At 46.5% G+C, this 16217-nt stretch overlaps 1 long non-coding RNA gene across 1 annotated transcript; it reads right to left on the bottom strand.

Moving 5' to 3' along the window:
• Nucleotides 1-6405: 6405 nt before the first annotated feature.
• LOC137466828 (uncharacterized) lies at nucleotides 6406-8416 on the bottom strand. The gene is made up of 2 exons (XR_010995291.1): nucleotides 8183-8416; nucleotides 6406-7476 (listed from the first exon to the last, which is right to left on the bottom strand). It is a non-coding gene; the product is annotated as an uncharacterized lncRNA (long non-coding RNA).
• Nucleotides 8417-16217: the final 7801 nt, after the last annotated feature.

The following is a 16217-nucleotide window of genomic DNA, read 5'->3' as shown; positions in this document are numbered from 1 at the left end:
TAGACAAGTCAGCCTACTTCTTTCTGCAGAGAGTAATCCTGATTCTGCATGACCTTTGTGTATTTTCTTTATAACTTTGACCTATCCATGAACTAGATTCACTTGAATTTCTGCTTAAAAATAATCCACCTGTAAACACTGACTTAGAGCTTAGCTGAACCTAAGTGATGTCACAAGTACTGGAGACACCCTGCTCCTGCTAGGATGTTGAATATTTTACACAGAGCTGTTCTGGGAAGCTGCTTGCATGTCTATTGGCCATGATGTAGTGGAGATGCTGAGAGTCCACGTAGCACTGAGCTGAAAGGTCCTGGTTCTAGGCAGGCAAAACAGGATGCCTGGTTACAGAGGGTGTCTGTTCCTCTGCAAAGGTTAGACCAAGACAAGCAGGGAGGCAGATTAGAGGCACAGCTCAGGAGGTCACTGGGAAGTAGTTCAGAATGACCTGAGGATGATCAGACTACCCTCATATCTTCAACCTTGTGAGCTCTCAAGAAATCCCAATGAGAAAGCACTAGAGAAGATTTTGCTCTGTGTGCTTGCAGTTCCCTGAGTCAGCCAAATGAGGAAATAGAGGACTAACATTCATTTAACACATTTTGCAGTTAGCTCTTGTCCAGAACCAGTTGATGACACACAGCCTCTGAACTGCTCAGAGAGGCAGAGAGGAAAAAGAGAGGAAAGCTCCTGTATGTCTCATGCCAGCAGTAAACATACGTAAGTGGAAAGCAGTGGACTACAGACACCAAGAGACGGGTTTCAAATCAGTCTCAGGTCTTTTGTACCTATGTTTCTCCTGAACTGGAGCTATTTCACACACAGCCAATTCAGAGCACAAGCAAGGAGGTGGGCTTTGCCCCCACTCCCTGTGGAAGGATGTGCCCTTGCTTCAGGAAGGAATGAAAGAGTGCAGTGAGACCGGAGCAGGCCAGACTTTCAGCTATGCCTTTCAAGCCCAAGCTTTCCCCAGTCTTTGCAGATATGGGCCCCTTCAAACCATCTCCCTGTGGTGCTGTCTGGAGGAGGGGGCAGGGAGCAGAGTGAAGGAGAGCTGGTGATAAAATGGATCACACAGCCCTGGAGTGCCAGGTGCCCTTTACTCACCAGCTTTGCTTTCCCTTAGCAGCCTGCTAAACTTTGATCTTTGCAGGTTACCACAGACCTCTGACGTAGCACCTGCACCCCTGAAGCAAAGGCAATGTTTGGCTGGGTGACTCTGGAGGTGTGAGCAGGTGTCTCCTCAAAGGGATCCGTCAGGAATGCAGAGATACCCAGCACCACACAGGGGTCGAAGCCCAACATCACAGCCAAGAGGTTACAGGGCAGGCTGGGCAGCTGTGTGCAGCCTGTGGGGTCACCACGGGAGGTGACCACAGCACAGCATTGCTGTGGTGTGTGATACATGACATGGAGTGGGACAGGCCCTCATCACACATCTCACATCCAGCTGTGGCTGGGCATCAGCAGGCCTGCAAAACACAACTAGCCAGCCTTGGAGCATGCACATTTCTCGACTCTTCAGTCTATTCCAGGCACTCCTTCTGCATCCAGGGGACAAGGGTCACTGCAGTCCTTTCACAGGGTGCCAGTGAAGCAGTAGGGAAAGAGCCAAGGTAAACTCTTGAAGAAAAGCAAAAGCCACAACAAACACAACTGACTGAGCTCAGCAGGAGCAGGCGTGTGCTCTCTGTTGTCCCTTTAAACAACATTCAGAGAAGTAGTGTTATAAGCCAGTGGCTGCCTCCCAGGAGGCAGGAGTCCTGGCTGCCATGGCCAGCCTTGCCAGTCCTTTTGCTTTTTGGCTTTGCCTAGGCCACATGACCTCTGCGTTTCCCTTTCCCTGCTATTGCAGCATGTGGCAAAGCGGAGGGACTCCTTCCAAAACCTTTTCCTTCTTTGAGAGAGCAGCAAAGGACCAACTTGGCTTGGCACTGGCCAGCAAAGACAGGGGCAGCAAAACGCCTGTGTCAAGTACACAGGCTGCCTGCAGAAGTGCTTGGAGCACAGATCCTCAGGAATTAAATCCCCAGGGAAACAGCCACTGTTGCTCATCTATTTACTTCCAGCCACAGAGCTCTGCCTCCACAGGGTCACTATGCTGAGTGGTGAAAGGCAGAGACTTCGGCACCTCTCTCTACATGGTACCTGGACATGATGGACACAAGCCAAGTATCTAAGATACACCTGAGACCCATGGCCTGACCCACCCTCTGCCAGTATCTCAGCTTCTAGCCCTCAGCCAGGGCCCTTCTGCAGCTGGTGGCACCCATCTGCTGGGGTCTCAGCCCATCCACACTTTTTACCACATCACATGCCCTTCATGGGCCTCCCATGTCTGCCAGGCTGAGCAGCCACAGAGGAGAGACCCTTTCCCCTCTGTGTAAGAGAAAAGGCTTCAGAAAGCCTTCAGAGCAGAGAAACCAGACTGGCTCTCTTGTATCCCCTCGCAGAGCTGACGTGACCGACTATTTCAGCTAAGGGGACCCTTCCCTGGGTGACTGGCATCTGGGGATCTCACCTGTAAGTCTTCATTTTTTCCTGTATGTCAGTCAAGAGAAACTATTCACAGATGCTTTTTAAAGTACTGGATGCTATCCCACCAGAGACTGTCTTCTTAATTGTGTTCCTGGTTGACAGCCTGCCAGGGCCTCTGCACCGTGTCCAGGAGTTAATGTTTTATCTAGAAGTTCAAGGGAAGCTTGGTGCAAATTGTGCTAGCCTTGAAATACCAAAGGTAACTTGTAAATATTTCCTTCCGGACCCTGAAATGTTGCTAGTAGAAATTTATTTTCTGAAAGGAAATGGCTCCAGACCTAGGCTAACAGCTGGGGAGATTATTCATGGAAATCAGTGCCCTGAGGCTCTGTATCACTTTCATCTGTCTTTCCAAAATCCCCCACCTTTATGGAGACCAAATGCATCTCTCTTCCAGGGAGATGAAGGAAGAGCAGCTCTCCAGCAGAGGAATATGTGCTCATCCTGAAAAGGTTCCTTTGTTCTCATTGCACGGGATCGTTTTTCTACTGTGCAGCAGATTTATGTGAGGAACAGCAGTGGCAGAGGGCATAATGATTCCATTTTGTTTAATAATTAACTCACATGGTCTCCGGGTGCCACGCGTTCCAGCAGACACTGCAAGGCAGGCAGGCTGTGCCAGTGAGAGAGCAAAGCAGCAGGTGGGCAATAAGGACAAACCCATTTCTCCTCCTGCTCACTGATGTTATGCCCTGAGCAGTTCTGGGCTCCTGTTACCTGAAGTGTGCTGTCCCAACAGCTCTTAGAACTCTGCAGGCTTAGAGTATTTTACCAAAACAACTGATACTGAGGTGAATTTTTATAATGGGGAACATACTATTTCAAAGAGCAAAGCCAAACTACACAGCAAGAGTGAATGGAAGCCAAAAATTCATCTCACTGTGTTTTACAGCTGCCATCAAGAAGCACTGTCTTTCAACTCATCAATGCTTGGCTTGCAAATGGCCAGGAAATGCTTTACAGTGAAAAGATACATGCTTCAGGAGAAATTTCTGAAAGCTTTTCACCAAACTTTTCTCAAATTTATTGCTGATTCCTCAGAACCAGATAATTTTTGGAGAAAATATGTTTTCAAAGAACTTGTCAGCTTGAAATACTGCTGAGGGAATCCCTTTTCTAGGTACCATAATATTTAGATATTTTTTTAAGAAAAAAAACTTACTACAGATATACAATACTTATACAACACTTAGTTGTTAATACAATACTTGGTTGTTAAAAGCCAGAAGGCTAGAAATAGTAAGATGGTTCTAAATAGACCATTTTAAGGTTACTGAAATGAAATATTTCTAAAAGGGCTTCCTTTCCCCTAGAAAAATGGGAATTATTTGAAATGTTAGAGATCTAAATTTCTTCTCCAAATATAAGATAGACCTCTTTCCACAATTTCTCAAACCTTTGGGAAGGGGGGAATCTATTTCCTGCTCAGCTTGGCTTTTAGAAAACCAGAAAACAATACAGTAGAATGGAATTTGGCTGGAAGAAAACCAAAAATCTCAACCAGAATCCTTTCCTTGAGTGAAAACATCCCTAAGGTTATCAGACACACTTGCAGTCAAGGCTGAGGCAGCTGTAGTTTCAGCAGAACTTCCCTTCCTGACCAAACGCCTGAGATGCCATCAAGCCCACATTGCCTGGGACCTGAATTCTGTTCCTATATCTCTGTCTATTTTAAGGCATATCCCATACATGGCTCCTCACAGTCAGGAATGCTGCTCTTCCTGGAAACCACCTGCTCAGGGAGACAGCTGGACTTTTCCTGAGGGCCAGATCTATGCCACAGCCCCTGCCAGGTGGGTTAAGGTGTCCTCCTCGCAGGGTTTCACAGCCTCAGCACTCAGGGCAGAGCACCAAATGTGGGAGGCACTTTGGTTTACACAGTTACAACTTGTTACCAGCCCTCAGGCATGAGATCCTGGTACAGGTACAACCTGACAGCCACATTCTCCCCACCTGCCCGACGCGAGTTTCCTTTGCAGGCCTCCTCTGCCCTCTGCACTCATCAGGCTGTGAGTCCTGCTGATCGCTGGTGCCAGGTGACTGCTGCTCCATGTCCTGTGGAGGCTGCCAACCAAGCTTTGTCACCCTGCCTCTCCAATTGTCTGAAATGACCTTCAAGAGATTGGCTGCAAGGTGGAAGTACACTAACAGGTTGAAGTTGGTCACTCAACATCCAGGGATTAGAGCAAATGAGCAAACAAAGCTGGTTTGATTTGTCTGCAAGACATCCTTGTCTAAAAGTAAGAGCTGCAAGCCCCAAAGCAGAAGCTAAGAAGAGCCAAGGGCCAAAGTAACTCAGATTCAGAGGACTAGAGGATTCTCAACTGGGCTGCCTGGGACAAGGGTAAGAGCTGGTGAGAAGTGAGAGAATATTATTGCAGACCATGTTTAACTGGATGCTGAAGTCTAGATGCCAGTCAGTGCCCTATCTTCTCTCCTACAGTCAGTCCCACAGAAATTCTGTATGATGGCATCATCCTTGGTTCAAAGAGGGAGAGAAAAAGTCCAAACCACTTCAGTAATGGACAAGTTCCAGAAAGAGATCCTTGAAAATCCTTCCCCAGCTGAATGTCCTAGTAATGTTCTAGTGGTTCTTGAGAGCCCTAATACAGATTTTATCTGTCCTGTGACTGCTGAATTGTATCATGTTACTTACCCTCTGAGTACCTCAAGAACAGACTGGCTGGGGGATGCACAACTGCACATTGGCACCCCAAGATCATCAGGTGGTTGCTTAATTCTTTCAGAGGAGGGTTGAGTGATCTGGGAAGAGGAAAGTGTGGAGGATCTCAAGAGACCTCCCTGCTTTTTTGCTTAGCAGCACCACATGCCTCCTGCAATGCCAGGTCTGTAAAGGTGGTGCCCAAGCACAGAGCACAGTGAGGAATTATAGCTAAAGTTCTCCCTCTTCAGTCCTTGAACATGCAAAGGGTGGCTCCACAATTTCTCCCAGGGCCATCCAGCTCAATGATGTGTGACTAACTCTTTCATTGACCAAAGACCAACCACTCCCTCATGTGACCTTACATAACTGTTCATCTATTCCGTTAATGAATGGAGCTTGAGAAAATTTCCATTGCCTAAGGCCCTTAGGGGAAAATGCGCGAGCACTGTCTCCACCTTTTGTGTGCCGATGTGGGATTTTCCTATGGATTAACTGAGTACAGTAGTATTATTTTTTGGTTGCTGTCATTGGTGACTGAAATGGTAAGCTAACTGTTGGGTGCCAAGGGGGCGGGAAAAAAAAAAAAAAGGAGTCTCTGTCTGAGCCAGAGGAAAGAGGAGACTCCCCCTGACAGGAGGAGCAACAGGGAAGTCATTGCGTCATCAGTGTGGTCAGGCACTGCACCTATTCCCAGGCAAAACATGCTCTGTTTACTCAACCCTCAGAAGAGCCAAAACACCTCCCAGCTTCTCCTCACTCCCTGCAGACATCCAGCAGTGCCAACTTGCTGGCATCCTGGGGGCCAGACCCAGTCCTGGGGCTGGCAAAGAGTTCTCCCTGGACTGCTGTGGTCAGGATGGAGCAGTCTGATGCTGGTCAGCAGCAGACAGGGGTGATATGTTCCTCTTGGGTATATTGGCATGTCAGACGTACCCGCCTCAGCATTTACAGCAGGTAGGAGCTGGAAGGAAGATGGGAATACCCCAGTATTTTCTATAAGCCCCTACCAATGCTTCAGATTTTCTCATTTTTACCACTTCACTGTGGTGCTGCTTAAGATAGAAATTATTTCTATGGCAAAAGTCCTTCTGCCAGTGAAAGACTGGGTAGGGAAGAGCTCAGCCTCTTCTCAAGCAATGTCATGCAAAGGTGCTTGCAAGTGCTAGAGAAACATGATTTTCAGAAATAGGATTCATGTTGTTCTCTGAGGATGTAACTTGGAACCAAGGAATATTTTGGATGTACAATGTGGCCTCCCCATGGTGTGGGCTACAAATGTCATGGTTTAGGAATGTTGCTGAAGCTAAGAAGGTGGCTAGGTTGAACAGGACATGACTGGACTACCATGATGGATAGAAGTGGCAGCACTGAAATAATGGAGGATGCTCCTTTTTCAGTTTATGGGGAGAAAATGCAAATGTTGCTCAGGCTCCTGTAATGCCTGGTCCATGCGCAATGATAAGTAAATATTTAACTGCAGAAAGAACATTGCCTTCCAGAGACTGAAGCAGCCAAGTTAATCAGTTCCAGACTATATTCAAGTCATGGGTGTCAAGAGGACAATACAGGTTCAAAAGCCTTGAGGATGTTCAAAGTCTGCTATTACACCTCAGCAGTTGCCATGTCTTCCCTGGGATGCTAAAAAGGAGGATATTTTCACCTGCTGAGAAAGCAGGATGAGGAACTCAATCAAAGACATGCTTCATAGGGTGGGGGAAGGGCTGAAGATGTGGCAAACAGGAGTTTGAAGATCCTATTGTTGCACCCAGATGGTGCTTCAGAATCTTGGGAGAGGAGGCTGCCGCAGCAGTTGGACTGGGAAAGCCCTCAGGCAGGTCTGGAGACATTCCCTGCCCTGGCAGCCCATGGGATGTTCACCATCAGAAATGACAGAAGTTGCCATTGGTAGTTCTCAGGCTTTGGAAAGTGCTCAGTTTCTGCCAGACCCTCTTCTTACACAACATATTTCCAGTTGTTCTTTTCTCCAAGCGAAGTGTGTTCTCATCTGTCTCTCCCTTACAAAGCCAGTCTGTTTCCTTCAGAGATTATGCAGAGAAGGTTGTTAGTACTCATGTCTCTAATAAAACAAGTTTCAACTGATATTATATAGTTCATATTTTCATATAATGTCTGTAGGGCTTGTGCTGCACTCCTGGAACACTGGCAAGAGGCTTGGCTTTCAGCACCCTTTCTCCCACCAGTATGAGCAGTTGAGCTGGGATCTTGGCTGCTAATTCACCTCTGACTTTTGCTGCTGCTGTGGAATTGAGACATCTCTGTGGAGAAAAAAAACACTCCAAGAATATATTTATCTTTGGATCCATCTGTCCTCTGATGTCTTCCTCACAAAACCCCCTGAGGTTCAAGGCACATATTTTCAGTCCCCTGCTCCAGACACTATTCTCTAGAGCCCATTTTGCTTTAAAGGGCCTCTTTTAAAGTTGGGAGGAGAAAGGACAGAAGGGATTCAGTGTCCTAGTCCATTTGGATGACTGAACATCTCTCAAGTGCTTCAGCCAAAGCCCTCATCATTTACTATTTGGGGTGCTTTTTTGTTAACTGTCAAGAGTCAAGTATTTTATCATGAAATTGCAGTCTTCGGGTACTATTCAAAGCTCAACTCCTCCTAGAGAAATGACAAATCAGAATAATGGTAAACTGAATTCTGGCTACAAAATAAAAAAGCAAAAGTCTGTGTTGCTATTTCTCACTTTGGATTTAAATCCTCTGGACTGAACAGCCCTTACCAGGCACTGTGTAAAGTTTTTTCCTAAAATAAGATGACAGGGGTCAGAGGCCCAAGCTAAGCTGATTAGCACAGCTAAAGCCGTATCACATTGCTACAGTGGGGTCATATGATTGATCACTGGGATAAATATTTAGGAAGCTTCCCAAGGGAAGGGGAATAGATGGAACTGGCCATAGAAACCAGGCAAAATGGGCAACTGGAGTGTAGCTAACGATGGGTCTGATAGCATTCACCTGTCATAATACAGATCAAAAAAGCAGGGGTAGCTCTACCATGGGCATTACCTCTGCCATCAGCTTCTCCTTTGAACACGTGTTCTGCTCCACAGGACTCTGCGTCACCTTCACTGACAGGCAGCTTTTTCAGCAGGCGGGACAGAGAGATGTCACTCTGCAGCCACACAGCCCCCATCCTGCCAGGCTTTGCTGCCTCAGGTCAGTCGTGCTCCCCTTTCCCCGCAGCCAGGGACAGCCAGGGACAGCCAGGGCATGGCTCATCAGCATGAGATGATGGAAGGCCATGAAATGGCCTTTCCGTGGGCTCCAACTTTCCTGTAGGCAGCAAGGGACCCTCCGTGAAGGGCAGGTGGGCCAGGAAGTTTCAAAGGGGCTCTGACAGCCCCCAAACCATGACAGTATGTGAGCAGTATCTGGGGGAGAGTGGAATTCAGCACGACTCAGCCCCCAGGTGCTCCTCCAGCGCCAGGTTGTGCCCCTTGTTGTGCTGGGCCTCTGTTAGGAGGCTGCTGACTGGCCCCAGGGACCAGAGAGGCCTCTGGGCCCCCTCTTTCTACCGTAAATGATGGGCAACATCCTGGCCAGAGCCCAGGCCTCCATAAGCACAGCCAGGGTCTGACTCAGCCATAAACCCACTCGCCATGAGGCACTCAGAGCCCTGACATGAAGAGTTTCCCAAGCTCCCTCCATAACTCACAGCAACCAAAACTGTCACTGGGAGGGCTGAAAGGAGGGAGGGAGGTACTGCCCCAGTGACCACCTTGGAGCCCTGCTGCAGCCCCCAGGGAGGAGGCTCCTTCGTCCTGCTGAGACCTGGGTACCTTAAACACACAGGAGCAAAGGCAAGGCACAGGAATTTAGAAGGATAAACATGAAGACAAGGAGGTTGTTGGCAATGGAAAGTGAGCACACAGCCATTCTGGAGAACCTGCATTATTAAACAGGTGTAAATGCCAGCTGCTCTGGAGGGGATGGAGGGCATTTGTTTCCCATACATGTGATGCTTTTACAAAACCTTTCCCCCATGAAACTTAAAAAATGAAGCTGCCAGAAGTTAACCTTCTCCTCTAACCCCAGTTTTACCAGCTCTCATTTCTTCACTGTTTGCCTTTCCTGCCTTGTTGCAGACCGAGGTTGTTTGCCAGAAAATAAGACAAAGGCTTGTTGCTGCCAGATTCTGCCCTTCCAACAACAAGGAATAGCAGTAAGTGAGCAAGTAGGAACACACAGAACTGTACAGAGAGCAGGAGAGAATGGCTCCTATTATTTTGGTAAGTTGCTGTTGACTTTGAGGCAGGACTCTCAGGGAAAGGTAACAGCTGGTGTTAGACAAATGATACAGCTAGAAAAAACAGAAGAGCTTTTAGACATACAAATCCTTCTTCTGAGCTGAAGCAAAAGGCTGCAAACCTCAGCCTAAGCACAGATTGGAAAAGTTTCCTCTAAGTCTCTATCTTTTGGGAAAAAGGAGGCTTCACAGGAAAGAACTTGCCTTTCTTCAGGGAGCAAAATGGACTGGATCCTTGATCCCAGCTCTTCTGCATTGGGATGGTGCTTCCCCATCTGTAGAAACCATGGCTGTTGCTGAATCCATCAAGCAAAACCTGTTAAGCTACTGCAATAGCACCCCCAGTACTTGTGAAGCATTGGCAGATGCTCTGCCCCACTGCATCACTGCACATGAGCAGTTTGCAAGTGCCACTCAGGCACAGACTTGTGAAGCTGAGCTGTGATTTACACTGGCCCAGACATTTCAGGTCAGCTTATGCAATTGTCGAATTCAGTCTTTGGTGCAAACATTCATTGTATTTTACAAAAACAGAAAAAAGCAGTTTTTAGGGAGAAGCACCAGGGTTGAGCAGAGCTCAGAACTTCATTAGCACTAGCAGAAGCAAGTGAATTAAGGAGACACAGCATGAAAATGCTTTTGAGCTGAGACATGGTGATGGTCAAAGAAGCAAACTATGCTCTGTCAGGTTGCAGGTCAAGCAGCAGTAGTTGACTAGTGATGTCAAAATGGCCAAAGGACTGCTCTCAGATGCACCAGACAGTTCTGGGATCTGTACATTTGCCTGATTTGAACTGCAGCACCATTTGTCCTTGGGCACATGCCTTGGCTTTGACATAGTGCAGTGGGGCTCACACAGGAGACTGCACTCAAGTATAACCACGTTGTGTGTCACAGAAGAAACCCAGCAGCCTGTGGGTGGCAAACTCTGTCCCTGGTGCTCAGCCACACAATTTTCCTATTGCACAGCACGGACACTTTCTGACTTGCTGTCTCAGACCTGCCTCACCCTCTGCCTTCCCTCTGTCACAAAACTCTAGAGACACTTCTCCAGCGACACCACTATTTTGTTCAGGAGGGAAAAACCTAGGGCTGATCCACCCTGCTATCAACACGCAGGTGTCTCTGATAGTAACAAAAGAACCAGCATCAATAATGGAGAGGGGAGAGAGAGATAAAGGTGCAATGAAGTGGAGAGAGGGAAGCCAATCAACCTAATGAAATAAGGTGCAAGGTTAGTGAAGGGCTATTTATAGACTCCAACTGGTTCAGCTTCGTGCACTTAGAGGCTGGTTCAAACTGGCTCCTTAACAGCAGTAATAATCATTACCAAAAAGAAAGAGAAAAAAAACCGTGAAAGCTTGGAAAATTCACTGCCGGAGGTAAAGCTTTAGAGCTGGGTCTGGCTGGAGTCAGAAGTAACTGCATTACTGAGAGATTGAAAGGTTAATAGGAAACCAGCTGACACTGAAAGGGAACAATTAGAGAGGTTAAGGGGCTTAATATTAGATTAATGGTTGCCTGGAGGAGCAAAAGCAGAGATTTCAGGAAAATGGGAGAATGGTGTGCAGAAAACTGTTTTCTTCACAGATGAAGAGTCTCAGGTCTGCTCCTGCCACTCTCTGGATAAACTGGAAGAAGATGGCTCTGCAATTCCTTGCCTGTCTTGCTCAGCCTCCTGTTTCCATCTTTCTTCTTCTCTATCTATTTGTCTCTTGAAGTCTTTTTGGGTTTATTCTCCCCAGCGTAAGCACCATCTGTGTGGTCTTATCACAGTGTTTTCCTTGTGTTCCTCCTCTGTCCTCACACAGTCTCCATAATGAATAATGCTTAGTATTCCCATGGCCCTTCATTCCTCTCCAGTGTGCTGCTTTCCGGAGGCAGGGGTGGTGGGAACTGACACCTTTATTTGCATTGCATATAACCAGGACTCAACACTTTATAAGAGAAGGGAAAAAAAAAAAAAAGGGTTGATAAAGATCAGATGACATATCTGTTCCCCAGCATATTCTCCACAACTAGATGGACAATAATAATGCTGGTGAGGTCCCTGACTACATAAGATGAGCTGTTCTCCCTTCCTCCTCATTATGAGGTGAGTAGCATAGGATTTGGGATGGACTCATTTCATCTGTTCAGTGCAGACTCCCCAGCTGTAACATGTCCTGTCCCATTTCCCCACGGTCACTGCAGGGACACAGTCAGCCCCCCGACAGTCCCTGTATTTCAGTGCCACCAGAGCCTTGTCACATAGCACCACCAGCTGCTGCTTAGGACCATGCTGGGAGCACTGAACTCCCTGCACCACCCTGAGGGACTCCTGAGATGCAGGGAAAGATTCTTCCCTCCTGCACCTTCAGTTGCTGCTGCACTCAAGGACCTTCCCAAATGCATGTGCTCCTCCCACAGGATAGGGAGAACTTTCCCCAGGTGCCTGGCCCTTGATGGCTGCTTCTGTAATCAAACAAGTGCAAGCTGGCTGGATCCATTTTAATCTTCCACTGCTTCCCACAGTACAGCCTCCCCTTTGAAATTCTCCACTGCAAGATTAGAAAGCAATGGTCTCAGCACTTCCTTCTCGGGCTGTAAAAGCCAGGCTGGCACTCCAACACTTTGCAGGCACCCAACAGAAAAGTTTCCTCATTTGTGATAATGACAGATAATGTCCCAGCCTACAGAAGTTATGGCTATTCATGGAATATTAGCCCCAAAGACTTGAAATGCAGTGTTCTGGCTTAATGCAAACTCATGGGGTCCTGAGGAGAAAAGACTGAGGAAGCTCTGGCAGGCATCAGAAGGCAACTCAAGCTGTTTGCGTCTTATATCCATGACAGCTGAGCACTGACTTTCTTACCAGCTGGGACACTGCTAATCAACAGAAAGACCAGAAAGATGGCTAGAGAAGCATTCACTGGATGTGTTTATCCTCAGGTCCCTCTTTCAAGCAGCCTCATTTGCTTAAAAGAAATGAGCCTGAAGGAACAGGTCCTCCCTGTCACCTTCCCATTCTACATAGGAGCACTTCTCCGATCTAAAATAAACCTCCCCTATGAGTCTGGCCAGCCACATCCCTGGAGCTGCATGTCTGCTTCAAAAGATGTGATATACTCTGAGTACTGGCCTCTGCCAGAGCCTGGGGGTACCCATCACCTGCAGCCTGAAATGCCCCAGAGTTCAAAGCAGTTTTCAGCTAAGGATCTTGGAGTGCTGTACAAACAGCCATTAATCCTCAAACCATCCCTGGGAGCCAGGCCTGTAATTATTTAGCTCACCATTTATCTCTGGAACTCTTTGTGCCGGTTCTCCCAGCCTGGGGATGAAGAGAGGTAAAACAATACCTACCATTTCATAACAAACTGCAAATTAAATCAACCGCAGCTCAGCCGTTAAGGGAAATGTTACCTTTTCCATAATCACCTCCTGCAGGCAAGTGCAACAGCTATTCTTTAACAGCTAGGTAAACTTTGACAAAAAAAAAAAAAAAAAATAAAGAAAGAAAAAGAGAGACGAGCTCTGAGTGAGACAGCCAACAAGTGGCAAAAGATTTCCAAGAGCAGAAATCAGGAATCCTATCTCTTGGTTTCTTGATTTATCAACTGAATTGTCTTTGCTCCACCCCTCACCCCCCTCAAAGATGACTGTCAAAGAAAAAAAAAATGCTGCCTTATGCCCTTTATGTGACTTTGTAATAGATTAAGGAGCCTGTAGGATTTCAGTCCAATGGAAAAAGATTAAGTGTTTTTCCACTTGTTTTCTTACATTAGACATGCAGGTCTTCTGGAGCCTAGAAGTCTCCAGTCTGTCTAGATCATGACAAAACTAGGACCAAACAAAGACAAGAAGGCAAGAACAGGGTGGAGAAGAGGAGAGGGGAGAAGAGATGGAGCCAAACTCACAACGTGCTGTTTGCAAGCAACAACTGCATAAACACAGTAACAAAATGACGCACAAAATATCACTAAGAAATTATGTGCTATTCAAGAGTTGATTTTCTTGCAGCTCCAGACAGGGTGTGAGAATCCACAGAGGTCAAACTCTGAGTACCCCAGGAGATCTGCAGAGCAAGAAGAAGAGAAAAAAAAAAAAAGAGAGAGATCCTCATACGTCTTTTTTTTCCTTCTCAAACAGAAGCCTTAGTGGCCTGAGATCTCAAAGAAGACAGACCCAACATACAAGAATGAGGAGAACTGGGTAATAAAAGCAGATCAATGGTTGTCCTTTCTCTGCCTGCTGTGTTGGCCAGATTCATGCAGAGGAATCCCTGGAGAGGAGAAGTTGAAGGGAGGGAGCATGGGGATGGGTGGAGTAAACCAGTAAAACAAAAGGCAATTACGAAGTGAAGCGGAGATGAAGAAAGCGACAGAAGGACAGGGCTGGAGCAAATGTCAGCATGCAGAGGAAATGGTCCCACTTCAGTCCAAAAAGCAGAAAGGTCACTCAGATGGTGACAAAGATGTTTCTTCTCTGCCCTCTTCCTACACAGCTCCCTCCCCTACCTGTTCCAGGGAGGCAGCAGGATCCCTGCTCTGGTCTAAGCACAGAAGGCAGTAAAGGAAAAATTTGGTCCACTTGAGCTGTACCTGTTTAAACTACCTCTGTGGATGGGAGGTTTAATTAGAGCTAGTCTGCAATATTCAGGCTTTGCACTGCTTTAATAGCCTGGGATCAAAACCCGTATGACCAGAGGATGGAGTGAAGGGCAGTGAGGGGCAAGAGGGGGGCACAGGGGCGCAGGGGGTATTGCAGCTGTATTGAAAGCAGTGCAGTTGAACAGGTCCTGTCTAGATGTGGCTGAGGAGTACATAGACTGTGTTTGCACAAGGGCATTTGGTTGCAAGTCACTGAGTACTTCAGGGGCTATAATGCAATGCTGGAAGCAGAAGCCTTTCCTCAGGAAATCTGTTTTTCCAGTCCTTTGCAGGTAGCTCCTCCAGAAACCTCCAAACACAAAGCATATAATAATCACCCGTTAAAATTACCTCCCTCCTGTCCAACTACCTTCCAGCAATGCTTCATTGCTATCTCTATGTATCCTGAAACCCAGGAGAAGTCCAAGAACTGCCTGCAGTAACCAAGTGTAAATCTTGTGGCAACCCCTTCCCTAGGTCAGGAAGCAGGTAAATACACTCCAGACTGGTGCCTTGAGCTATTAGGACACCATTCCCCCATAAAAGGAAACTGGAAGGGATTGTGACCAGCTCTGTTTCAAATGCCACAGCAGCCAAGCAATTGCTGATCTTAGAGCGGTGCCTGCTGGCCAGTCATAGCAGAAGCACTTGAAAATATTTCCACAGTGGACAAAGTTGTAGTCAGGTTCAGGAAAACATTTCTAGGGAAGAGGTGTGTGTCCAGCTCTGCCGTGCTTCTGCCAGAATTCTGCCATCCAAGTTCCCACGTGCTGCAAACAAGCTGTCCTAATTTTGTAAATCAGTCTGGTATTTACTTCTATCAGATCTCCAGCCCACACTGTTTTTTGTCTTTATTCATTAAAGTTTTATGATTTTCAAGCCAGTCACAACGTAACTGATGACTTTATTATTTTTGTATAACTGATGTTGTCTTGACAATGCAATTCCCTGTAACAGTTCAGCTTCTCAACAGTGTCATCCCAACAAGATCCTTAACCTGTTTGGTGTTGGATGCTGGGAACATAAGGCACTTCACAACACTTAGAGCTTTTGAAAAGTCTGCCTCATTTGCCATACAGAAACATGCTCAAAACAGCAACAATGCCACTTGTGCAGGCTGGGTGAGACAGCTGCCAAAGGCACTGTTGTTTTACTGTTCTTATGACATGCTGGTCAAATAAATATTGTGGGTGATATTGTGGGTGAAACAGCTCTGATCACAGAGGTGGTGTCTTGCATGCTCATAAACAGAAAAATACAAAAAATATTAAATTAAAAAGTAATTATGTCTATAGAAATAATGTAGCACTCTTATGCCACCGTCACACGTGTATAACAAGGTATTAAACTGGAATCCATCCTCAGCCTGAGGATCTGGAGGCAATTTAGATATGAACAAAAGAAAATAGGTAGTGTATCTTGTAATTCCTGAACTTATATTATGAGGGAAAATAGAGTTCAAACAGAAGATTGGAATTTTGTCCCCCCAAAGTGCACAGTTCTTCTAGGTAATGACACACATCTCTCCATACACAAAGACACAGAGACACAGAGCTCTACTCCTAAGGCAGGAGTTTAAAATGGCTAAGAATGGTAATGGCAGAGGGTTGCATCCATCTTCATGGGTCTTCCAGAGACAGTACAGCAAACTCTCTCTTGGACCCATGTTTTCCCACTGATGGCAGGTGGGGCTGCCTCAGGTAGAGATTTCCCATTATTCACCTTTGTTTGCTGTTTTGCTGCACTTGAACTCTCAGTTTGACATTTTACATCCTCAACATGAGCAGGGCAGATATAGGTGGGAGGTGGGCAGGCAGACAAAAACAACAATAAGGCTGCTAAATGCCTTTCTGAAGAACTGGATGTTATCTGCACATCTGTTTGAGCTTCTCCCATGCTGTACATAAACCAGAACATTCAGCTGAATATGTATTTAAGGTAAACACTGGCCAAATGTCTGTGTTGAACTGGCAACTGCACAAATTTGAGCTGTCCTACTGTCTCAGAAGATGGAAGGACCCCACATCCACTCCAGCTTGGGAAATGGTCATATGCTATGATATGAAACTTACAACTCAAGAATATCTGAAAGAAAGTGACTTACTTAAAAGTACAT

The sequence above is a fragment of the Anomalospiza imberbis genome, chromosome 2 (assembly GCF_031753505.1).
Source record: "Anomalospiza imberbis isolate Cuckoo-Finch-1a 21T00152 chromosome 2, ASM3175350v1, whole genome shotgun sequence".
In the NCBI taxonomy this organism is placed as follows: domain Eukaryota; kingdom Metazoa; phylum Chordata; class Aves; order Passeriformes; family Viduidae; genus Anomalospiza; species Anomalospiza imberbis.
The sequence above is the reverse complement of the archived record's forward strand: the minus strand, read 5'-3'. Positions and strand labels throughout refer to the sequence as shown.